This window comes from Tachysurus fulvidraco, chromosome 17 (assembly GCF_022655615.1).
Source record: "Tachysurus fulvidraco isolate hzauxx_2018 chromosome 17, HZAU_PFXX_2.0, whole genome shotgun sequence".
NCBI lineage: Eukaryota > Metazoa > Chordata > Actinopteri > Siluriformes > Bagridae > Tachysurus > Tachysurus fulvidraco.
Genome location: NC_062534.1, coordinates 16,244,153 through 16,270,060, shown reverse-complemented (window position 1 = coordinate 16,270,060; position 25,908 = coordinate 16,244,153). Strand labels below are relative to the sequence as shown.

General features: G+C 39.8%; 1 protein-coding gene across 5 annotated transcripts in view; it reads left to right on the top strand.

Annotated features, from left to right (window-relative positions):
• Positions 1 to 25,908, top strand: part of mid2 (midline 2) — a 113,865-nt gene that overhangs the window by 34,315 nt on the left and 53,642 nt on the right. Inside the window, exon 1 of one of the 5 annotated variants that reach the window (XM_027136206.2) lies at positions 17,863 to 18,043. The exons of 3 other annotated variants lie outside the window; for them this stretch is intronic. The gene's annotated coding sequence lies outside the window, so the exon portion shown is untranslated. Of the gene's footprint in view, positions 1 to 17,862; positions 18,044 to 25,908 lie in introns of those variants that run through there. One more of the 5 variants, XM_027136205.2, reaches the window with a different exon arrangement.

Here is a 25,908-nt window from a genome sequence, read left to right as displayed (position 1 = left end):
AAGCTAGTATTTCACCACCATTGGAATTGAAACTGTCAGACTCCAGCTGAGTACATAATTTGAATTTACCAAAAGGAGCCTGAGGATGATTCGGTTGTTAGTTTTATATAAATGCACAGGTATGATGACTTTCTCCGGATAATAGGCTAGATAAAGCCTTATCTTCCATTCGCTCTTATCTTCAGTACATCACACTGACTCCAGTCTCTAACACGTGCATCTTTTTTCCAAACCAACAATCTAGATTACATTTATACAACATGCTTTATTAAAAAGGCTCGAGGCACGCTGCACAATTGAGAATGCAGTTTTTTCCATCGATCTCACGTGGCACACTGTGTCCTGTGCAGATGAGATTCATATTTATGATGCTAAAGCACTTTGTGTCTCTGAGCTCGGAGCTGTGTGACAAGAGACGACCCGAATGCATGAGAAATGCTATATTAATTATACCCATATTTACTAATAAATGTTCCTATAGGTACAAATGTATTTTAAACATATTGAGAAGTGCACTCACTGAACACTTTATTAGGAACACTAATACTGGGTTGGGCTCCTCTTTGCTCTCGAAACAGCCTTAATGATTCATGGCATAGATTCCACAAGATGCTGAAAACATTTCTTTGTGATTCTAGGGACTAGGATGGTCACTGAACTTTCTGTATGTTAATGAAAGCAGATTGAGACGACTGCTGCTTCGTGTCATGATGCATTGCCAAGCTGGAAGTAGCTATTAGATGTTTAAATTGTGGCCATGAAAGGAAAGACGTAGTGAGCAACAATACTCAGTTAGTCTGTTGCATTCTAGTGATGATGAGAGATTTAGACATTTTTTGACAGATTTAGTGCCTTTCATAAAATAAGAAATGCTTCATTTTTATTTATTAATTATTTATTTCTTTGTTTATTTATTAGTTTTTTTTTCCTCTTTGGAACTACCTCTTGAAATGATTTTGCCTTTTCAAAACCATCTAAAGACTGTCATAAAGCAGCTTATCACCTGATTTCCAAAAGTACATCAAATGATGTTTAACTACCTTTCATCAACATGTAATTATATGTATTATGTTTTATTCATATGTTATTGGTCAGGAGAGAGCTCTGTGATAGATAGATAGATAGATAGATAGATAGATAGATAGATAGATAGATAGATAGATAGATAGATAGATAGATAGATAGATAGATAGATAGATAGATAGATAGACTGGATGGATGGATGGATGGATGGATTAATAGATAGTCGGGTAGGTGGGTAGGTATATAGATAGATACACAGATAGATAGTGCATAGATAATTCCTTTTTCTTTGAAGTTTCCTGTAAGGCGATGTTTAATATTTATGGAAGGAGTTTTGACTGTCAGCACTTCGTAAGGGTCAGTGAGTTTTCCCTGACAGGAGAATCTTTTTTTGTCTTTTATATGAAAAGAGCAAAAACAAAGTTGGTGAGAGAACAAAAGTGATAACTGTTGAAGATCTAACTGGCCTTGCAGATGTTTCACATCCTTATATGTATAAAATGATAAGATTATCATTTGTAAAAGTCAAGTTGCAGTAATTTCTGTGGCTATAAGAGAACTACAACAGATTGTGACTTGCTGCTATATATTCACTTCAGTAACAACTGACCCACTGCACTGTCAAACATCTGACATGTTAACTAGCTCATCGAACCCGGTCGAAACTGGTCGCTTTTGAGCTCATTTGCATGAAGAATGAACAGATCATTCAAACCCTTCTCCAGATGAGGAAAACAAAAATGTCATACGTCAAAATTGGACTCTTGACCAAAACATTATTTCAGAGCAGTTGGTAAGTTGTTGTTCTGTCGCAAGCAGCCAGAGGATGCTAGAGAGACACCACTTGTTGCTAATTAGAGCGACTGTTTGTTTGTTGTTACAACAGACTACCTGTTACAGCTGATCACTCTCCCCTACAGTATATGCTTTCACATATAATACCAGCACTTTAGTTTGGGCTAGAAAAAGCCCTGACAAAATCCAACTTTGTTAAGCTGTTTCTGTTTCTGACTGTCTGTCAAACCACCACCACCACCACCACCCCCCCTCTCTCTTTCTCTCTCTGTCCTGCTTCTGTCTGGAGTGTCTGATTGCAGCAGTTCTGTAATACTAAGTAGACTGGGGCCTACTGGCACTTATCCACTCACGGCAGCACACGTGTTTGCTGTTCACCATCACTCCACCCTGACAGTCCAGCTGGTGCCCACACACACACACACACACACACACACTCACACACACACACACAGAGCCATTTTTTCTCACTTTTCTTACTCTGAGCTTTCTACAGGTTCAGCCATGTCCTAGCAGTGCTTATTTCTAGTCCTGGAGATTCTCAGACCTCCCATTGAGTCAAAGATAAGGTGTTTGCTGTCAGGCTCTCACAACAAGGCCTCCCTGCCTGCATGATCCCTGCCTTCTGACAGGTACTTAGCTCAGCTCTCTTCACCAGATAATGCAGACTCATGCTGTGTGTGTGTGTGCATGTTTGTGTGTGCATGTCATCTGCCTCATTCAATTATATCACAGCCCTGACAAGTCCAAAAACGTATTATGGCCATGAGCTCTATGGATCTAGATGCAGATCAGCGAGAACAATGAAAGTTATGTTTGAAGTGTCATGAAAAAAGTCCTCAATCCAGCAAACAGTTATGTGCAAATGAACCATAACAAAGCATTAAATCGCAGTGTGTACATAAGGATACATGCATGTAATGTGATTCCTTGTAACCAGTCACTGATCTGATGTCATCAGTCTGTTTCTCGAACTCCTTCCACTCCGGACCTGCTGAACAAAGAAGGATTGTATGTATCACTGCAATCCGAACATATTTAAGCCAAAACAAGGCCTCTTACTAGTTTGTTCACATAGTTTAAGCGCTATATAGAAATGTTTAAATGAAATATTTGCATAATTAAAAGTCAATTATTCTGAGATTTTGTTCTAATAAAAACAGGTCCAAACAACTAAGTATATGAAGTGCATAGTGTTAACATTTTTTATCTTTTAACATCGTAGTGTGTGTACTTACACTGAGAAAGCTTTGATTTTAACAGATAGGGTGTCATCTCCGACAGATAGTACTCCATCGTCTGAGTGTGAACATGCTGCCATGCGGCATGGCTAAGAACCAGAATAAATTCTTAAAATACATATTTACAGTATCGGTCTGATATTCTGATTATTGGATCCTTATTATGTAAAATTCAGACTATTCTCAGACAAGCCTCATCCAGCCTGTGTTTTTTATACGATAATGTTTACAAGTCTTGAGCCTTCCATTAGTAAATGAGAAATACTCTTCCACTAATCATGCCCACACGTCCTGCCAGCATTGCATAATATTTGGAAAAAAGAAGATAGTCTGCTTGCAGCAAATTGCAGTGATTTTAAACAGCATTAAGGATTCCCAGGCTAACTTCTCTAACACAGCCAGTTTTCTCCTCTTCTCTTGCAAAGATTGTTTGTCATTGCCTGCTTTGTCGGTCAAGCGGTCCCATGTGCTGGAAGCGCTTTATTTCCTGAATCCTCAGTAATTGCAAGCCCTCAGGTATCTTATAGTCTGTCCAACCTTCCTTCCGAATGATCCAAACAAAAGAAAGCAGCCAGCAAAGTGACAGTAATAAGAATGCCAGAAAGTTACTATGTGCTTTGTCATCTAATGTTATTGAACATTATTTAAGATGAGAGATTTTGTTTGCTTACTATTCTGATGATCATATTGATGTCAGTGCACATAAAAGACTCCTGAATTATTTAGGCCCGAGGGGGGGAAACAGGAAGCAGGATTTACAACATCTCTGTTTTTTTCCCCCAGAACACACAACTTCTGGGGCTTGAATAATAATGACACAACCTAGCAACTCATTTGAATTTGTGCATGTTCACCTCAGTGTATCTAATTGGCATAACTCATATCAGAGCTATGAAGCAAGAAGGTTAATTTGAAGGATTGTTTTGCTTTGTTTTAGCGAATATGTTTCAGTGGAGGCAATAACTAGATGCCATATGGCAAAGCAGCTTAAGCTGAACAAACATCAGGCTGAATAGTGTCTCGAACGTCAACCCGAGCTAGCAGCATTTCCTTTCAGCAAATGACGCCAGGGACAGAAGATTTTCTTCTCAACAAACAGTTCGGAGACCATTTTAAACACCTCAGCTATGAAGCCTGCAGTGAATAATGCACTGACAGCTTCAATACTTTAGCAGTGTCTCACGATTAAAGTTTGAAACAAAAATAAAGAAGCTCCATCCCTCAGCATATTTAGCCAGAGCTGGAAGGAGCAGACAATTGTGCATTTCACCTCTGACACAGCTGTGAGCTGTAAGTTTCCTCCTCGCCTGTGATGTGTGTCATCAGTAAGCCACAGACTGCCTGATGAAAGCCAACACGAGCAAGAAAACTTTCAAAGAGGGTCGACTCTGCCCCGAGTTTCTGTGAGCTCTGTCCCTGGTAGTTTGAGTTCCCTGACTCCTCCAAAGAAAGCACAGCCTTAAATTTGATCAAAGCCCTGGAACTGTAAAGTGGTTTCTCTAAGCCCTTTGTATAGGTTTGCTGACTATCTGTAAAGGGAGTGTGACACATGGGAACTAGAAGCAACTTTGTGTAACACACGCAGAGTGTTTATTTGGGAATTTCCAGAAACGGTGACAGACCTGTAATTGTTGCTGAGAAACCAGAAACACACCAAAAACCACAGGAAACAGGACACTATGGAAGCCAGAAGACATGGAACTAGGAACAAAGGGCCTGCGTTGCAAGCGTAACCCTAGCTAGATATAGACACAACAAAGGGGCAAATAAATGTCAGGGGTAAAATGACCCAATCACAAAGCCACAACAGACAGGAGTAAGACAATTTCAGTATGTTATTTCGGTCATACATAAATAAAGTTCTAACTCTAGGGCAGGTGTATTTATAAAGGGATAAACAGAAAATCCAGCTCATTTTCCAACATGAATGTTACCATTTATTGCTTAGCTACACAGTATGTGTTTGGTTTAGGGCATAAAAAGGGCATTAAATTGTTATGTGCTGGTGCTTCATGTTACTATTAGAAAGCACAGTGAACTTAAAGCAGAGAGTACAACCACCCATACTGGTCATTCCTCTTTAAGCCGACTTTTTTCATTACCGACGCAAACGCTGTGAAAGACGACCTATTATATCTAGCCATGTAGCTAGTCAATGACTTCCGTAGGGTAAGTATGCATGTGATTGGATTAAAGTGAAACAGAAACCTCAATGATTCATTTTTTAGAAATTAAAAAGTAGATTAACCGACTTATGGTCAGTTTTCTTTATATGTTTAACTTATTCTGTTACAGTATTTATAAGTGCTAGGTTCAGGCTGTGGAAATCGACTGAATATATGGCCAAATATTTGTGGGCAACTGAGTAACGAACATCTCAATCGAAAAAGCACTGGCGTTTATATACAGGTTGTTCCTGCTTTACTCTATTAACAGACTACACTATTCTGGGAAGGCTTTTCCCTAGAAGTTGGAAATTGTTGGTGGATTTGTTTCCATTCAGCCATAACAGTGTAAGCGGTTAAGCACCGATGTTGGGTGAGGAGGTCTGGTGTGCAGCCATTATTCCAGTCCAGAACAAAGGTGTTAAGGTCAGGGCTCTGTGCAGGCCAGGCGAGTTCTTCAACATTAACATTGGCAAACTATGTCTTCATGGATCTCACTTGGTTTGGGCTCACTAGTTCCAGTGAAAGGGAAATTGTACTGCTACAGCATACATAAACATTCTAGGGCAATTGTGAACTTTGTGTACTGTGTGTTTTTGGGAACAGTTTGGAGAAGACCGATGTTTGGCTGTGAGGGTCAGGTGTCCACATACATTTGGCCACATGGAGTATTTGTGTGGCTGCCATCAGTATCAGATGTCAAAAAAGTCTCGTGTTTCATTTCCTGTGAATGTCCAACAGTTACCTGTAAACTGAGTAAGAATCATAAACAGCACTTTATCAGTGAAACTAGTTCTCTTGTACCTACATGTATAGTATACTGCATTATCTCATATCAGTTCACACCTTTTCTTATGCTTTGCTTACCGAAGCAACAAAATACTGGCAAGCCTGGACTCTTACTGTCTGGAAAGCATAATGCCGATCTGCCGTTTCAGGCCGCAGCTAGCGGCCACTTGGCAGCTCTAGGCAGTAGCTATAGTGCTGAGTCTCATATCGGTGCTGAGCTCGGGTGATTATAATCATTATTTCGAGAACCATCAGAGGTTCTGCGTCGCTGAGTAGGCACACACAGCCGAGCATCTATTCGGGGCTGCATTCATCAACCTCACAAAGCCAGAATGCCACAGCACATTTGAAAGAGGAATTCTTTATCAGTACTCTATTTATGTCTCTATCAGACACAAATACAGCAAAGATGACACAACCTGGATTTATGGCTTTATCATCTGGAACCGAACATCGACTCCTATCAGAGAGGCCGCAGATGTGCTATAAATGCTGTGACACTAAAGGCGATAAAAGTGTTAAGACTGAGGATATTACACACTAAGGTGTCACAGTAAACTGTACATTTTCTCACTGCTGTGCAGTTGCTCAATTGTGCACGCTGGTCATGAGTTTACGTGACTCTTTTCCCAAATACACAGACACTATGGAACTACGGTGAACTTTACCTTTTCAATAGCAGTGCTTGTTTCGGATAACAAGCCAGCATGCCTCTTCTTCAGAATGCGCACGAGTTTCAGCACTGTTTACTTCTGCAGATAACACAGGAGGATGAAATTGTGTTTAATTTTAATGAGCTTGCTGTTCTACAAAAATTTCCAGCAGTCAGACCATCGAGTCAAACCTGCACAGCAACGCACGACAGAACCACAATGCCTGTAATCTCATTTGAGTTTAACCACACAGCACAAAAACAGAAAGCATTACAAATGATATATTTGTTCTTAAAATGTTTATGCAAGACAGAAATTGGATCTTTATGCATGTAAAGGCAACGATTCTGGGTCTGAGGAACACTTGTGAACGGGTTTGAGGGAGCTTTTACACTATAGTGCTGAAAATATCCTAACATTATTCTAGAGATCCTATGACTTGAATGTAGATGCCCATTTTCTGATTATAGCAAGTTTTCTAAGAGGTTCATTACATAAGCAGTGGCCTACAACCTTTCTCACACACAAATTGTTCTGGATCTGTTTTTTAGTCTTCTCCTGATTCATTTCCACTGATTAATCACTTTGGCTCGACTTAATTTCTCCACTTACAGACATTACTGATCACCACTGGCTATAATTATATTTTGCCTCTTAACAATGATTACAATTTGTCTCTTTATTATTCCATTATCATGCACAATATTTAAATAAGTCACATGTCTGTTGTAGAGAAGAGTTTCCCTTGTGGCTATGTGGTGAAATAGAGGCTGTTAATGTGACTGAGACATGAGTCAAATCGTCCTGGCCCAAACTACCTCCCTGTGGACGGCATTTTCACAAGGGCAAAACACAGCGGGCAGCACAAAGACATCCCAAATGCACAAGGCTTCTATCAGTCTGATACCGAGTCTTTTAAATTACATGGCTGGTAAATGGCGGCTTGTTACAATTGTCCTGTGAATCATAACGGTGTATGAATAATGTTTTCCATTGTGTTTTTGCTGCCTAGATTTGGAGTGTATGTGCGTCATGCACATGGTATCCACTGTCCATTTCGCACCCTGCCATCTGGAACGAAAACACCTCCAGTAGCACGGCTAGAACTGACACACAGCCCAGTCATTATTTTCCCCGCTTATGACAGGTCAGGAAAGTGTAGACAGACTCGACCCAGTTTTTTTCCCCTTATTGTCCATACGCAATGAGGGGTTGTTAAGGTATGCCCTGGGCTGTGTTTGCTTCCACTGTCACAGCTTCTACTGCTGGAATTAGAGCAGCTGAAGGTCCCACAGGGCTAGTTTTGTGGTGTGTGGCTGTTATGTAACGGGCGGAAGGGGGGTTTTGAGAGCGGCCTGCAGTGTTCTCTGTGCACTAATGAGTACTGATTACCAGCCTTGTAAACAAACATGAATTAGAACTCATGCATTTACTGCAAAACCACATCCAACCTCTCAGGATCCGGTATTTGTAAAGGCATGGATTTATTGATTCATAGCAAAAATTGGTTCAGCGTTTGAGTTTTACGGTAAGAAAGTCGATTAATCGGAAGAGCTATTAAAGCAGTAGAAATTGAAATAACATTTATAGGTATGTATACAGATTGTGTACACTGTTTACTGTTAAACTTATTGTCAGAATCAGGGCAAAGACCAGGTCTTATAATGTCCATTTGTGATGATCCTGTACACACTTTAGCCTCAGATTCTTTTTCTGTTCTCGGCTGGCAGGAGTGCAACCCAATGTGGGTCGGTGAAGGTTTTCTGCTCATCACTTTGGTGAAAACTGGTTATTTGAGTTACTGGGTTCTTTTCAACTCAGACTAGTCTGGCTGCTCTCCACTGACCTCTCTCAGCAGCAAACAGAACTCGCTAGATGTTTTCTTTTTTGCTTTCAGATCATTCTGTGTAAACTATAGAGACTGTTGTGATTGAAAATCCCAGGAGTTCAGCAGTTTCTGAAATACACAAATCCTTTCGTCTGGAGCCAACCAACCATGCCACAGCCAAATTTACTGAGAAAACATATTTCCTCAGTTTTGATGTTTGAAGTGCACATTAAGCTCAAGATTTGCACAATTTTAGGCATCACACTGCTGTCACATGATTGGCTGATTAGATAATTGCATGAATATGTAGAGGTGCAGGTGTTGTTTCTAAATGCAGACAAGATGTCCAAAACAGGCTTTGAATGTAACCCTTTTTACTAGTCTATTCCTGCCGAATAAAAATCAGATATTTTCAATCTGTTTAACCTCTGTTGATAAACATACATAGAATTTTAGTGGTTGAAGATAAAAGAGAGATGAAATGGTTTGATGTCACCATTTACTTTAACAATTTAAAGATTTGTGTGGGGAAAAAAACGCTATGAACCACTTCAGATGAATATATATATATTTTTTTTATCATTAGGCTAAATAAAATAGAAATTCTTCTCAGAGGCTACAAATTCTTAAAGGTCTTCTTTCATATAAGCTATTAATCTTTACTGTGGAGTGGGACATTACCAAGAAATTCAATGCTGAACATGGACATAACTAAACTAATAGGTGAAAATGGTAAAGAAAAAGAGTTAAATCAATAAATAGGATCGGTTGTGTTTATCATTTCAGACGAATTTACTTTATCTTGAACGACACAGATTTGTTTTATCTGTCACCGAGTAGAGTAAAGGTTCCCATTAGCATCTGACGGACTGCTAATCTGGATCACTACTGTACAGGCTTCTTAAAAATAGTAAATAGGGTGACAGTAAAGGAGGACGACATGGTGGCTGAAAAAAATCAGCAAGATCTTCCAGGTGCTGCAGTTATTATGAATATTAATCTCCCCCAATTTATTCCTTCATATCCCATTTGAATGTCTCTTTTATGAAAGATTTCAGAGTGCACTTCTTATCTTAGAACTGAGATACAGATTATAGCCTACTTGTACTTTCAGATTTTCACTGAAATGAATTAGGATTCTGTTTTTTCATATTTGCATTCGTGTGCATCTGTAGACTTTGTGTGGTTCGACATGTAGAAACAATTAAACATTCATCTTAAAAAATAAACAATGTATGTGCTGGGAAATAAATGGTATTTCCTGTTCAGAATGAAAAAAATATGAACGGAACGTAAACAGCAATGTACATAATGAGAGCTTGGAGAATTTAATACCCCGTCCAAATTTGGAGGGTTATGGAAAATTCTGGATTCCCCATTGTACTTACTTGTTTTTTCTGCTCTCAGGATTTTGTACGTCACATGAGCACACTCTATTCTTTAGGATGTGTTTGTGTGTGTGTGTGTGTGTGTGTGTGTGTGTGTGTGTGTGTGTGTGTGTGTGTGTGTGTGTGAGAGAGAGAGAGAGAGAGAGAGAGAGAGAGATTTGTTTGCTACATAAACAAAAGATTTTGCTGATAAGACTTGTGTTCTGCTTCTTTATTTAACATTATGAAGTGCTCATTTGTGTTCATGCTTATCATGCACATCTTGCACACACGTGCAAACAAGGGAGAAAACAAGGTAACGAGATTAGCGTGAAACACAGCCCGTCCTTCATATCTCTGTTTCAGTCCCCTCCTAACTCCCACCATAAATGCCCCTGAGGAATATAGGCTATTTACACATTTATCCAATACCCAATAAACAGCCTTAGTTTTCAGCTAATTTGCATGTCATGACCGCTGTATTATAAGGTTATAAACCTGTTTATTTTTTTTTTATTTAAAAAAATAAAGAGTGAAGAGTGAAGGTGATTCTGTTAGATATACCAAGCTGACTGCTTCTGACTGTGTACACTCATCAATGTTTTTTTATTTTTCTAACTGTATTCTCTAAGCTATAAAACACAAACATGACACTTTATATACATTAGAACCCGAAGTAGATGTTTAGGTACAGTCACAGACACCTGTGCTATCTGCCTTTTAGCCACAAGTTACACCTGAATGATCTGTTTATTAAGCATAAGGCACGGAGCTAGCTAATATCAGTGAAGTGTAATGCTATTGTTATGGCATGCTAGCCTCATTAGTACCTTTCCACTGCACTGGAGACTTCCAAATCCGGAAGGATGTTTATACGCTGTAGAACCAGCGAGTATATTAAACATTCACTGTATGTCTTTTGTACAATTTTTATTACTATCCTGGACAATATGTAGAAGCTCTTTTTACTTTCTCCCTCAGCTCAGAATACTAAAGCTTTTGTATTTTTATGCAAAAATAAACAAAAAAGAAACATAGCAAAATTCTAAAGGTCACAAAGTGTTAAGCAAAGAGTCATTACTGTAGTGGGGATAAAAACGGGTGTGTCAGAGGTCATCAATATGAAGGGTTGCATCTAGATTGCCACAGTATTTGGTTTGGTACAGCTGATTATCCAACCTTTAAAATGCTGCAACAACACACCTCATCTTCAGGAGCTTCCTAATGACCCGTATGCTGCCTGTCTGCCTATAAATGACATTTGGGTGCTTAAAATGAGGTCTCTATCGATTTGGCCCCGTAAAGAGCTGGCTTCTTAGAGAGTCACTTAATCATAAGTGACAGAGGCCCCACAAAGATTTGTCACTCCAGTGCACTTTCGACGGGTCCACAAGCCACTCCAAAGACGCACATTAGCATTTAGCCGCCTCTCACTAATAGTGAAGCATTCGGAAATGAGCTGTGCATCTCACCCAATCAATAAGCACTTTAACAGCCAGCTACACTGAAGCAAGTCCTATTAACACCTCGATTAACACATTTTGCTCAAGATTTTTAAGATATCTTGCTCATGTGAATTCGGTAACACAGAGCTACCTTCCTGTGAAGTAGAACAGCCTATGAGCTCATGTAGGTTGGCAGGTAATCTTTACAGCCTCTGAGCTCACCTGATTGTGCGTAAAAGGGAATTCAGTTTGTGGGCCAGAGCAACATCAGGCCATTACATATTTAACTGCAGCCATTCCAGTTTAATTCTCGTAGCCAGCCGTAGGGCTGTTCAGCCCACATAATCAGCCAAGTGTTTTTTTTTTCCATCGACATTATGCCCCAAACCTCCGCCTAGCACAATCATTCATTTCACACAGCCCACACAGAGGCTGCTCTTAGCCGGACTTGTAGTCTGGGATGCTGTTTATTCAAGTAGCTACAACAGACCCAGGTGCATGGCTTGCAATTCATACCTAGCGTTTTCTGCATACCAGGAGGAGACACACAGGAATGTTTTTAATTTTTTAATTTTTATAAGGTTGCTTTGTGAACACTCACAGAAACTCAGTCTCTGTTCAGTTTAATTCGATTTTGTTTGCATAGCAGATTATCAGAAGTATGGATACAGATTGACGGAAATATATATAATGAACTTTTTCCTAATGAGCAAGCCAGACGCCAGTGAGGCAAGGAAGAAATCCCTGAGACGACATTAGAAAGAAGCCTCATACGGGTGACGCCGCGTGCAACTGTAAATAATTTTCTTTTAAAGCTGTATACTATAACCTCAAAATGCAATTGTGTTACAGTGTATTTATGTGTTCATGACCAACACGTGACTCTAAGCATCGGAGTCAGATCTGAATTCAATATAGTTTTAAAAAGAAATCTGTTTTGTCTCTATTTTGACTTGTCTTCATGGCAATTGCAGTCCTAAGGCTATCCAAGTGTGAACATCCACATCCGTCTTCATGGATTCACCGTGGTACCATCTACAGTATTGTCATGTATCTTTAGGCTGTGAGTCCATCCTCAGCAGCAGTCAGTGATTCACCAACCAGAAGTAGGGCATCATCAGTATGTGTAGCTCAACAGGGAGTGAGAGAGATTATTAGATATGTTTGTTGTTATGTAATGTTTAAATGGTTGAAGAAAAAAGTCCATTGTTATCATCATTCTTCTGTAAGTCTGTAAGTGCGCATGTCAATCCATCGCAGGACACCATACATTCACACCTGGAGTAATTTAAAGATGCCTGTTCACCTACCAGCATGTTTTTATGAGGAAATCGAAGAACCTTGTGAAAACAGATACAGACACAGGGAGAATATGTAAAACTCCACACAGACACAAACCCGAGCTCTGGATGGAACCCTGGGATCCATAGCTGTGAGGCAGCACCAGTACACACTGCACCAGCATGCCGTCAGACAGAATCTCCACAGCAATTTATTACTTCATTAATCCTTATTGAGCATGCATCATTATTTAAGTAGTCATTATTTTCTTGATTTATTGCCCCACGTCAATCTAACGCTTTGTGCTGTTATAAATTGTGTTTAAAAGTAAAGCGATAGTGCAGTTAAGCTATATGCTTCAGCGGTGGACTTTGCATGTTGGCTGATATTTTTCCCAGAATGATTTTACTTATAAAAGTCCACTACATTCAAGTCCACATGCTCTCCACACTTCACAGTGAGTGATTCATAACTTTCCAACTCTCTTGCCATTGGCCTTGTTTCTTTGTCCATCTGTCTTTTGGTATATGCAATTTTCTGTGTGACTAACAGTGCTGCAAATATTGTTAGAATAATACTTGGACACACTATATGTTATATGGTCATTAGTTTGTGGATACCCACATGCGGGCCTTCCCCAAACTGGTGCCACAGAGTTGGAAGATGTCTATAATGTCTTTGAAGGCTGTAGCTGTACAGTGTCTCTTTACTGGAGCTAAGAAGCCTAAACCAGTTCCAGCATGACAATGCCTCTGTGCACAAAGCACAGTTCATAAAGACATGGTTTGCCAAGGTTACTGTCGAAAAACTGCTATGGCCTGCACAGAGCCCTGACCTCAACCCCACAGAACACCTTCACAGAACGACATCGGAGCCTGAACTCACTAATCCACACAAATCCCCATAAAATTTAGTGGAAAGCCTTCCCAGAAGAATGGCTATTATTATTATTATTATTATTATTATTATTATTATTATTATTATTATTATTAACTGACTAAAAGAGGGATGAAATCTGGAATGAGATGCTCAGCACACACATAAAGGTCTGATTGTGGATAAGTCCACAAAACTTATTTCTTTATATCTTATGAACTCATCTTCAACTAACACATGACCAGTGACAACTAAAGATCAGAATGAGTCCTACATCTATCAAGTCACAGCGAACGCAGAGCTATCGGGTCCTGTATTGAATTGACAGTGAAAGATAAATCCCTTGTGGTTAGCTTTCATTCTCACATGAAAAAGAGCTAAGACTTCTTAGAGCTCAAAGAGCTCGGCAGTCCATCTGTAATCAGCACCTCAACTATTCTTTGGCCTTTCATATTTCCACAATCCCTGTGAAAGAGCTAAACAGCACTGTATGTTCAGTTAATACCACATGACACGAGTCATCTAGATGCTGATCGTGTTGTGTTCACTCAGTCCTTGCATGTCCTCCATTTCAGCTCTTCTTTCGTTACAATAGTTTGTGTTGTCAGTTGCTCTAAACCCAAAAGCTGACCTGTTTCCGCTACACCGGGTGCTCTATAAAGCTGTTCATCATACACAGTGTCGTCCATGACACTTCTCACACCCATGCACTTCCGTCTTAGGCCAACATGACGATGTGTTGATGACTTGTTATATAAGCGGGGCACATGTCACGCTTCTCTCCTGCCTCGAAAAAACGTTTTGCATCTCATATGACCATCAGAAATTTATCCCCATTCTGTCACTCGGCTCTTTGTATCGGACTGTTAATCAGTGGCTAGAAATATGTCAGACTGCTGGAAAAAAACATGTTTTTAAACACATCCCATTCATCACACTGAAAAGGCACACTGGAAGTTGTGTTTAGATGGGATCAATAACTTCATCATAGTGCATAACCTTGCACAAAAATGCCTCCCGACAACAAAAAAATAGACCAATTTACTTACTCTGTTGTAAATATGTATTGTCGGCACAGATCAATAAGTGCTTTTGGCTTTGAAGGTCTTACAATATGGCCCTTTGGCGAATGTGCTTTCCTATTCCATCAGCTGGCTTTGGTCGCTGGCTTTCATGTCTTTCATGCTATGAGATGAAATGTGTCATGTCCAGTCTAAAACAAGTATGTCTGGCAAGTCTAACAGGTTGGAATCCTTTGATGGGTGTGTCTTGAGGCTCAATGTGTGAAGACCAACAGAATATTATTTTCCAGTTTTTATTACCCAAACTCCTAGCTGGTTCAGTTATTTTTCATTGCTGGTCCCTAAAAGCCAGACCTGTGCTAGTCCATCGGCCTAGCAATGTGGATGGCAAGGGCAGACGTCCATCTCTGTATACATTGATGTGAGTTTAATCTGCTTTGACTTTGATAAATGTCCCTGCCAAAGGGGTCAGTTGTAATTCTCAGAGGTTGAATGCTGGAGGTGGATCACAAGTGCTTTCTGTGGTATTGTAGTTCTTGTACACACTCTAAACACAAACAGCATTTACCACTGCTCCATCTGTGCTTTTTAGTGTGTTTAAGCTATATTTTGTCTTTGAGTCAGAGAGAATGTGTCATGCATCAGGGAATGGTTCATACACACACACACACACACACACACACACACACACAAACCCACACAATGACCTTATCATGAGAATGACTTTCTGATTGAGTTTCACAACAGGGAACCACTGACTGGGAACATAAACATACATGAAACTGCAGAGTGTGCTATTGTCGTCTATATTTCCATCATTTGACCTGGGATGGGAACGGAAGCAGGAAATAGATTTCAAATGGAACAATGTCTTGATAGGAGAGCGATAAGAGTCCTCACAAGGGATACAGTGAAATATTGCTGATCGAGTACGGCCAAATGAGTGACAACTGATGGAAAAAAGTACAGTATATACATATACGTTATTTCCCCATATTCAAATACAGTATATGTATATACTGTATGTACACAGTGTTTATAACCACAGTGTTACACTCATACCAGCAGTCTATGCACTTATATATTGGCAGTGAATTTCGGTATAATATGGGTGTTTAATATTAGACTACAAAAATATAAATATATTTACAATTAATCAAGGTGTATTTGGTGTATTTGGTACGTTAAAAAAAGGTTTCTTTATAGCAGATTTGTCTTTTTTTTTTTTTTTTAAAGAAGGAAAAAGACATTAGAAGTGGGCATAAAGAGATGACTGGCTTCCCATTCTGCAGTTGGTGCACCTCTGCTTCACACCCAGGATTTTCCAGCTGAACTCCGGATCACAGCCCTCACCAGGATACATTAGTAGTAATTCTTTTGCTGAACCTTGATAATAATACATTTGCATGTAGGCTTTATTTAGACCCATGCACATTTTACAGAGTTTACTGGGCTGTTTTGATTTTTCCCTACACATTGCTACCCTGTAAAAACCTGAAAGTACAGTATGTAGCGCAGATTGTACCATAGACACACTGCCAATATTGTCACCATTTGCTTGCAGCTGAAAGATTTTTGTCTGATAGGATATAAGAGAAAACAAGCAAGAGCAAAAGAATAAAAGCAAATGATGTGCTTGCTTACTTTTAAATGTTATTTAAGTACACGTGAATATGGAGGCTTGTAGCTTGTATATTACAGCTACAGTGGGAGCTGGTAGTTTCCTATTATAGTTCCAGTTACTGTGTGTGTGTAGTTGTGTGTGCGTGTGTGTGTGTGTAACTGTAGTTGTGTGTATATGTGTAAGTGTAATTGTGTGTGTGAGCGTGTGTGTGTAAGTGTAGTTGTGTGTATGTGTGTAAGTGTAATTGTGTGTGTGTATGTGCGTGTAAGTGTAGTTGTGTTGTGAGGTATGTGTGTGTGTGTGTAAGTGTAGTTGTGTGTATGTGTGTAAGTGTAATTGTGTGTGTAAGTGTAGTTGTGTTGTGAGGTGTGTGTGTGTGTAAGTGTAGTTGTGTGTATGTGTGTAAGTGTAATTGTGTGTAAGTGTAGTTGTGCTATGTGTGTGTGTGTGTAAGTGTAGTTGTGTTGTGAGGTGTAGCTGTGCCGTGTGTGTGTGAGCATGTGTGTGTGTGTAAGTGTAGTTGTGTGTGTGTGTGTGTGTGTGTGTGTGTGTGTGTGTGTGAGCATGTGTGTAAGTGTAGTTGTGTTGTGAAGTGTAGCTGTGCTGTGTGTGTGAGCGTGTGCGTGTGTGTAGTTGTGTGTGTGAGTGTGTGTGTGTGTGTGTGTATGTAGTTGTGTGTATATGTGTAAGTGTAATTGTGTGTGTGAGCGTGTGTGTAGTTGTGTTTGTGAGCATGTGTGTGTATGTGTGTAAGTGTAATTGTGTGTATGTGTGTAAGTGTAATTGTGTGTAAGTGTAGTTGTGCTATGTGTGTGTGTGTGTGTAAGTGTAGTTGTGTTGTGAGGTGTAGCTGTGCTGTGTGTGTGTGTGTGTGTGTGTGTGTGTGTGTGTGTGTGTGTGTGTGTGTGTGTGTGTGTGTGTGTGTGTGTGAGCATGTGTGTAAGTGTAGTTGTGTTGTGAAGTGTAGCTGTGCTGTGTGTGTGAGCGTGTGCGTAGTTGTGTGTGTGTGTGTATGTAGTTGTGTGTATATGTGTAAGTGTAATTGTGTGTGTGAGCGTGTGTGTAGTTGTGTTTGTGAGCATGTGTGTGTATGTGTGTAAGTGTAATTGTGTGTGTGCGTGTAAGTGTAGTTGTGTTGTGAGGTGTGTGTGTGTGTGTGTGTGTGTGTGTGAGTGTAGTTGTGTGTATGTGTGTAAGTGTAGTTGTGTGTGTGTTTGTAAGTGTAGTTTTGTTGTGAGGTGTAGCTGTGCTCTGTGTGTGTGTGTGCGTGTGTGTGTGTGTGTAAGTGTAGTTGTGTTGTGAAGTGTAGCTGTGCTGTGTGTGTGTGTATGTAGTTGTGTGTGTGTATGTGTGTAAATGTAATTGTGTGTGTGAGCGTGTGTGTAGTTGTGTGTGTCTGAGCGTGTGTGTGTGTGTGTGTGTAAGTGTAGTTGTGTGTAAGTGTAATTGTGTGTGTGTGCGTGTAAGTGTAGTTGTGTTGTGAGGTGTGTGTGTGTGTGTGTGTGTGTGTGTGTGTGTGTGTGTGTGTATTTGTGTTGTGAGGTGTAGCTGTGCTGTGTGTGTGAGCGCGTGCGTGTGTGTAGTTGTGCTGTGAGGTGTGTGTGTGTGTGTGTGTGTGTGTGTGTGTGTGTGTGTGTGTGTGTGTGTGTGTGTAGTTGTGTTGTGAGGTGTAGCTGTGCTGTGTGTGTGAGCGCGTGCGTGTGTGTAGTTGTGCTGTGAGGTGGGTGGAGTCTGTCTCTTTCCTGTGATTGTCTCGCGCTTTTCCTCTCCGCGGTGCCTCAGTCAGAGTCGTGCGCCGCTGCGGAGCTTCAGGTTTCTCGACAGCTGAACAGTGGAGACGCTCCCACAGCGACTCCTGCACCGTCTTTCGTTTTATTTACTGCCAGGCTTCTTTCAAAATGACAGAGGAAAAGGATGGTCGACGTACAAAGCTGGTACGTTCACGTCTCTAAACGTTTGTGTGTGTTTTCTCTCATAGGAGACATGAAACTGCTCGAGCTGTTTAAACTGTTAGCTTAGCTTCTTTTACTAAAGGACTAACATTACACATCCTCATTTACCGTTTACTACATTTAAGTTAGAATTCGAGGCTTTAGTATAAGTTTTATTCTCTTCTTTAAATCATTTTATTCGTCTGTAATCCCACACTTTATGTTACCTCAGGAGCAGAAATCCGGATAAACTAGACGTTAAAGCTTGTAGTATGATGTGAAGTCACGTCTGACAGTTATGTTTAATTCAGCGTCTTTATATTTAATTTAACGTCTTTTTGTCAGTTACAGAGAAATCCCTCACACTCCGATCACTGCTTTACAGAGTTGTACACATTCAGTAAACTGGCTAGTTTTCATTTAAGACTCTTTTTCCATTAAAATGTCCAGATCCTGGACCTGTTGTGATTTGGGTTCAGTATCTGATCTCCAGATTTAGTGCTTAAAATAAAGTTTGTACCCTTAAACATGAGTCTGACAGTGACACAAGGAATACAGAACTGTACCTGTAAAATAAATAAATAAATACATAAAGAATATATAAATAAATAAATACGCGCGCGCGCGCGCACACACACACACACACACATGTGTGGTGTGTATATATATATATATATGCGTGTCTGTCATTTTTCTCTTGCAGACAGTGTGTTGTTTGTTTATTTTCATGTTTTTTGTTTTGTGTGACTAAAGTCAGATTTAGACTGTGCAATTTCAGCAGGCGTATAATATAAGTTTATTACATCCCACACTAGGAAATGATCTAAATCAAATTGAGGCTGAATTCTATAACATGCTGTGCAATAACATGCATATGCTCAGTGTATAATAACAATACAATGCTGGATTGTATCATAAAGATCTAGCGATAGACCTGCTTACGTCATCAGTCCAGGCCCGTTCGAAAATGGGGTTCTATAAACAAACATTAAATTGAGTTTGAAAAGAAATAAGGATACGTATTTGTAGCTGTCTTGCCATTTCGTGTCTTCCTGCACTGTCTTATTATTGGTGGCTTTTATACAAGCATCATTGCAACAATCACACTGAAGTTGTGTCCCAAATGAAGTATTATTTAATATGTATTTACATTATTCACTACATACTTTACTCTAAATTTTATAAGGTTAGTATCCTCTCACATGCAACACTAAAGTTTTATTTTTTTAACAACTGGAAATATAATTTCAGTATGCACTTCTGCTAGCTTTAGCAAAATACAGTGAATTTTAAAAAATGAAAAATATATCGCACAATGTGGTTAATGTAAAAGATGTTTATAAGATGTCTTGTCCACCAAAGTGTCTATGACTTATCCAGCATTAGCGCCTGGTGGACTCGCCCACCAAACCCTCTCCAGTACATAAGCAAAGCCGCGACTGTTGAGTGCTTGAAGTGTTCAACATTCCACACATTTTTCTTTTTTTTTTTTAAATACATGTATCATCCGGATACTTGAAGTGCACTCCTTCCTGTTGGAATTTTCAGTGTGAACACACTACGCACTGTTTATGGTACAAAATGGTGCAGAACCGACTCACAGCATTCATCATACTGATAGAAAATCACGTTACGTTTGTGAGATTGTTGACCTTCATGCACGACCAAAGAATTTGTTTTAACGTGATTTTTGTCTATGAGCACAAAATCAGCCTGAAAATCGTACATATTATAGCCGGATTAAGCAGAGCAATTACTTTTTTCCATGTCATGAATCCCTTAAGGACACCTTTAAATCTTTCATTATTTCCAAAGTATTGATCTGAAAGACATTTATGCAGGGGGACTGCTTCCATCCTGACACAATTATTGATATTTTGAGATATTTGGAGCCCATTTTTTACCTCTGCATCCAAGCCTATATTTATATTGATAAACCTTTATATATAAAAATCGCTGTTGTGTTGATTGGGTTGCTTTCTTGTTATATCGGCGCAGTGTTGTAGGTCATATAAATGTCATCTAGCAGCCGTGGTGTTCAGAGGTGTATCGTTCACATTGATCTGATTCGGCTCCTGGTTTTATCTGTAGGACTTTCCACTCACATTAGTAACAGCTCTAATCCCTTTAATATTTATAGCTGGAAATGCTGGAAAGCTATTTACAGAAGCATGAACACACTGGGCACACAATGTCTCTCTTCCTTGCATATTTATCTTTAATTCAGCTGTTCATTCAGTCAGCTGTAGGAAGCCACTCTTTTGGCCTCTTTTTTACTAGCAGACGAGCTTTCTGACAGTCTGACACACAAGCAATAACCGGTTCCTTCCAACTCGAACGGAGCTGATTAGACAATGCATGACAGGGAGCCGATCAGACCGGCCTGGCCTACGCTCTTTCATAACTCCTTGTGTCACTGTCACACACTGTCACAACATTAAATTCTGTAATCGACAGTTATTCATGCTGGAGCATCAGGTTTCATCTTAAATGCAGATTTGTCCTCATGCAAAAATGAGGATCAGTTAAAACCGACAAATCAGAATTGTACACATGTAAAATTATTCATATAAACATGCTTTGTGCTCAGGCACCGTTACACTAGACGATGTTAACTTCTCCTGGTGGGGCTGTTTTACTCATGCTGGTGTTACATGATGGAGTACATGTTTCACTAAGTCACCTTGGATGTGACCAGCCACTTTAATAGGAACACCGGTGTCTCTGCTCATTCCTGCAATAATCAAGCAGCCAAGCATGTGGTAGCGCAATGTGTGAAATATTAGAGATTAGGTTAATGTTCGCTATAAATATCAGGCTGAGGGAAAATTTCATTTGTGTGACATTTTAGAAATCTCTTGTGCATCATGAACAACAGAAGACTGGGTGAAAAAAAAAAAAATCATTGCCTGGTCTTTTTCCAATCGTCCAAGCAGCTGTCTAGTTTTGGTCTGTGCTCACTGTAGCCTCACATTTCTCTTCCAGGCTGACAGGAGTGGAAACTGATGTGGTCTATGTGCATTGTCTAATGCTTTTCTGCTCACCAAGGTTGTAAAGAGTGGTTATTGGAGTTAGCATATCCTTGCTGACAGCTTAAACGAGTCTGGCCATTCTCCTCTGACAAGGCGTTTCTCCCTGCAGCTTCAACAGCTGCTCACTCGCACCATTATGTGAAAGCTCTAGAGACTGATGTGTGTATTCAGAGATCAGCAGTTTCTGCAATATATATACAGTCACTTGCTGCTTTTATATATACGGTTTCCAGAAAGACAGAAACCAGTGAGATTAAAACTACATATATTTAATGTAGCGTTTATTATTTACAAGAAGTGCTTAAAATGACATAACCTTATGCTCTACATGTTTAATCCACTGCTTGTTCCTGTTTTCAGTTTTTGCTTATCATATTCAGAACATATTTGTCGGCATATTCCTTTTGATTCTTGACTTTTACGGCATTCTTTAGATTACTTGTGCACCACCGTTTAAGGATATTTGTGGGAATTTTCTAGGTGGCATTTATTGATTGGTGATTAATAAACATGCTAACGGTACAAAGGATTTGAGTGCATTTTTCTGTGTATATGGATGCATCAGAAATCTCTTGTAGGAACTTTCCTGAAACATTTCCCCACCCTCAAGATCCTGTTACGCATATCTTTGTAAAGGAGATGTCTGGGCTGTAAAAAAAGGAGGGCAGCTGAGAGTGTTTAAATCTACTCATTCATGTGATGCGGTAGCGTGTGTTTCAGAGCAGTGTGAAAAGACATGACTTGATACGAATCATTCAGACTATTTGCAGGAATCGAGGATATTGTAGTCATGAAAACAGGGAATTTATGAACACGACTGTCCTGGGCGGTGTTTCTAAACGTGACTCGTGCACGTCTTTCCAGACCTCAGTGGCGGGTGTGAATTGTTAGATCAGTGACACAATGGTGTTATGATTTTTTTACTCATCATCTTACTGCACCGGGTCTGTTTCAGGAATCATCAGGACATCCTGTGTCGATAAAATCCATCACACAAACAAAGTCCTTCATTCATCACCTATTAGAAAGGTGCGATCATCTTGGTCAGGTGTCTGCATTGTTTTCAGTTTTCAGCTCTGATCATGTTGCGTCATATTTCAGATTAGTAAGAAATTTCTTATAGTGTTTTAGAGCTTTTATAGATTCAAAGTAGCTGACCATGAATCAGCTCTGATGTATACTCTCTCATACACATACACACACACACACACACACACACACACACACACACACACACACACACACACACAGATGCAGGGGCATCATTGTTCATTAAATCCTGTTTTTTTTTTGTTACTAGATTTCTTTCTCTTATTTTTTAAGCTCTGTGTAGAAGAAAAGAATGCTTGATTGGCTTTTTTTTTACTACCTCGCTATATAGTAATGCGCACTAATACCCCCAGCAGATGAGTGTGTGCTATCAGTGCGTACAGACAGTAAGTGAGGTATTAACAGTGCATATAGGTTACATATTTTGAGTCCTCTGGCTCAGGATCACTCTCCCTTGTGTCACTTACTGTCCCACATCCCCAACAGGAAACCCGTCCTGTTTTACTGTTTATTATCTTTCAACCTTGTATCCCTGGATATCTAAAGAGGAATAGTTCCCTCAGTCCTTCAGGTATAATATTGCTACTGTAGTATAGGGAAAGATGCCTTTTCACAAGGCCTGAAAAAATAAAGTCCTGCCATTGTTTGTTGGACATTGATGCTTTCAGGTATCAAGACAGATTTCTGAAATTTTTAAGCCATATGTTAGTTGGATAACATTTAAGGTATAATTGGGTACAGCGTTATATTTCTACTGTAGGAATAGAGCAAAGTAAATTGTGTGTGTGTGTGTGTGTGTGTGTGTGTGTGTGTGTGTGTGTGTGTGTGTGTGTGTGTGTGTGTGTGTGTGTGTGGATTGGTTGTGAGGAGACCCTGGAGATCACATTCAGCTTTACAAAGATCGCCTCACAATGGCAGGTTTGCGTTTAAAACTGTCATAACATCACAGTAACACATCAGTAACATCTGCTTACACATTTGTTCAGTAATTTGTTGCTGTTACAGAGATACAACAGAACAGATGTGTAGCTTTCTTCAAATCATGCAGCAGGTGAAAAAAAGTTTAATAGTGCTTCATAAAAATGCAATATATTTTCCGTAGTACAGAACAATTCACCTATAGGATGGAGGAGAATTTATTTCTAGTTTGCTATTTATAATGTTTGCATAATCTCTTGTAAGTGCAGAGACTTCAAAATAACTCCCAGACACTGCACTGGGAGCGTCAAGTACAGCATCTTTGTGTGCTCACGTTATACTCATTTAACGCTTCAAATCTATAAAGCACCTTAGTGTATACCTCATTGATTATTTATAATTCTATCATAGCAAGTTTTACAGTGGTAATTGGCAGGAAATTACAGTATAATATGGTCATTTTATCGTGAGTGGGATTGATTGTAATATCTGAAAAAATGAAGATTGCAGGATCATATGCCTCTGTGTTTGACGACATTAGTCAGTCCCAGCCTCTGCGTCGAAGCGAGAGGAAGTGTCATGCATTATGAATGAGTTTCCTCTCTACAAGCTGATAATTAATTTCAGGAACACAAGCACAATAGAGCTCAGTAATAGGCCATGCTGAGGCAAGCTCCTGACTTGTTTTCTCACTCCGCCCAGCCACTGAAAGCAGTGTGACAGTTTAGTAAGTGCCATAAGAGCACCAGCTAGTTCACTCTGCAGAGACTGAGATTTTCAGCAGCTACTTGACATGTTTACTGTTTCCTCTGACATATGGAGCCTTTTAGGTCTTCATTCACTATTAATGCCCGAGTCACCATAATGTGCCTTGCAGGAAGCACTTGGTAAATAGTAGCAGGCGTCAGATAATGAAGTTATGAAGTCACCCGTGAACAGTGACAGCATGTCATTGATATACTTCCATAACAATGGGCTTATGCTCAGGACTAGATTGGGTGCCATAATGTGTCCCCAGGAAGCTTTCACACTGTTTTCAGTTCCAGGACCATCCTCCAGGAGACCGAGAAACCAAGTCACTGAGGCAGTTTGCACATGTTTCTTCAAAAAAGAAGTTTTAATTAGATTTTCTGCCAGTGCTGCTCGGAGTCATGACACACCAGAGATGAGGTTCGATGTACCAATACTAAGTACCACTTAAGAACTTCCATGTTATTAAAGTTTATTTAGAATGTGCCAGGACAGGAAGTGAGGGGACTGAAGACTTCGGTCCTCAGGATGTCAATACACAGGAGTGATATGGGGCATTATGGGAATTAGGGCTACAGCCCACTTTTTCTTTGTATCTGAGATATCAGAGCTCTGGGAAACACGTGAACTCTTATTCAGTTCTGATAAACATCCTCTTACAAAAACGAGCCAAGTCACGTGAAACAAATGTCAACATAACACACGTTAATGGCATTACATTGATCGGTTAGGAAAATATGTCAAACCTGAACCATTATTGATCCCGCAAAAAGCTTTCCAAGTTGCCAGAATGTCAGAACGCAGGGCTTTCTCACACCACCACAAATGTTTCAGTGCATCCATCCAGCAGCTCTCTGCCTGGATTCCAGTTCATTTATCAACATCTGCTGTGAGCTGAGGCTTCAGGCTGATGGAGGTGGAGGGGAGAGTATGGGTCTAATTGGCTGTGCTGCTTTGGAGATGGAGGTAGATGAGAGGTCATGAGTTTCCTGCAGGGAGGGAGGCCTGTGCTGTAGAAGTTAAAAGCCAGCTGCCTGTGTTTCCCATGATCTCACCTGGCACTAGGGCTCATCAGCAGCCTCAGCCACCCTAACCCCTGGGTCTCGTCCTCTCGGATTGATAAAAGCACTGGAGAGCAGGCAGGGAGGGGTACAGCTGTACGTGATGCACTCTGACAGGCATGTAGGATACACACCTAGTTTTGAAAAAGACGCACATTCATGCAGTATCTGGATTTTATTTCTTTCTCTCTCTCTCTCTCTCTCTCTCTCTCTCTCTCTCTCGCTCTCTCTCTCTCTGCATTTTAAGGGATTTTAAAAAGCAGGCATGACAGAAACACTCAGAGTGGTGCATGTAAATATTCACATTTCTTTCAAGTGTTCTGTATACACTGTTATCTGTCTGAACAGAGTAGCATAGTTACAGTGCGAGAAGCTGGAAACGTCCTGTTGTTTCTTCATCGTAATGTAAATGCAAGGTTTCTGAATCCTAAGACAAACTTCTTGTCAAATAATTAGCTGCAGCGCCTAAATGTTCACCAGCCTTATAAATAGTTGGGACATCACCGGTGTCAAGATTTCCATATTTTAGCATGAACATTCTCTTTCCTTGATTCATTTATGATAATCACGTTGGACTCCAACCAGAACACCACAGTGTCTTCTAATAAATGTGTCACTAACCTCAGCACACTGTGCTTACACGCAGACGTTACCACTGATCAAATGAATTCGATTTTTATTTGAACTGAACTCTTTATACATATCCTAAACCAGATACCTTATTTATTTGCAAATTACATGTCATTTGATCCAAAATAGTGTGTTTTGTGCATGGAGACAGGTTGATAATAATATATGAATAATAAATCAAAGGGCTTCATTTATTAAGCTGCATAAGAATGGATTTATCAGTAACTCATTTACATACGCAAAGTTAAACCAGTCTTTATTACATTTACTGTACTTAGCAGAATGCTGTTATTCAGAGCAGTTTACTAAAGTCAAGCTTGTTCACTAGTCAGGGACTTAAATGACGACAAATAAAACGAATCATTTAATTATGAACGAGAAACGACATGTATAAATGACCAGGCTATAAGCCATAAAAAATACAAAG